General features: G+C 39.3%; 1 pseudogene; it reads right to left on the bottom strand.

Moving 5' to 3' along the window:
• Positions 1 to 269: 269 nt before the first annotated feature.
• LOC132664898 (U4 spliceosomal RNA) lies at positions 270 to 346 on the bottom strand (annotated as a pseudogene).
• Between the last annotated feature and the right edge of the window lie 660 nt (positions 347 to 1,006).

The following is a 1,006-nucleotide window of genomic DNA, read 5'->3' as shown; positions in this document are numbered from 1 at the left end:
GGGTAAGTGAAATGAGGAATCTGGAAGCAGGGTCAGGGCCCCCAAAACGATTAGCCTTACTCAATCACGCCACACAAATTCCCTTTACCAATCACTGGGTCAGGGATGGTCATGTGATCCTGCCCTAGTCAATTCCAGTGAAAGAAAAACTGAGGGCTTTTGGGAAAGTGCTTCTTGGTCCTAAGAAGGAGGCACAAGGAGAGACAGCCCTTTCTTGGTCCCCTGGACACTGCCATATCGGGAGCTGCTGCAGGCATCTTGCTCACAACCTAAGAATGTTTTCAATTAGCAATAATCGCGCCTCGGATAAACCTCATTGGCTACGATACTGCCACTGCGCAAAGCTTCACAATCTAAGAATGAAGCCAACACAGATGAAGGCAGATCCAGTAGAAAGCACACAAGGTAAGCAGGAGCCCCTCATCCTTCCCCGGATCCTGTGCTAGTCCTCAGCTTCCTGTTACATGGAACAATGAAGTTCCTCATTGTTAAACCAGTTGGAGAAGGGCTTTCTCTTGCTGATGCTAAATCTGTCTTTACTAATATATATGTCCCATGACTTGGGGAAATGATCAAATCATTGTACACTCAAGTCCATGAAAAAATAAAACTTCTTGTGGGTTCCACTGTGTTTTTTAATGCTGAATATACCTATTTTTTGAGAAACATGTATATTCTCTCAAGAGTTTATAAATCAAGGTGACTAAGTTTAATGAGAGAAGGAAGCCGTCAAAGAATTAAAATACCTTTCAATAATGTTTTCTATGGAATTATAGATTCACTTTCAAAATAGAAATAAGTGATGAAAGAAATTCACAAAATGTAAAAAAAATATGAAAATATGAAAGTAAGAACATATTGAAGACCATATTTTAGCAAATAACCCCTGAAAAACAAAAAATAAAATAAAATAAGAGACGAAAATAAAAGACGAAAAAGGTTTTTTTTCTCTCTCCCTCTCTCTCTCTCTCTCCTGTCCCAATTTATTAGCTACCAAGTCAGATGA

This window comes from Panthera onca, chromosome F2, assembly GCF_046562875.1.
Source record: "Panthera onca isolate mPanOnc1 chromosome F2, mPanOnc1 haplotype 2, whole genome shotgun sequence".
NCBI classification, from domain to species: domain Eukaryota; kingdom Metazoa; phylum Chordata; class Mammalia; order Carnivora; family Felidae; genus Panthera; species Panthera onca.
This window is presented reverse-complemented; position numbering and strand designations above follow the sequence as displayed.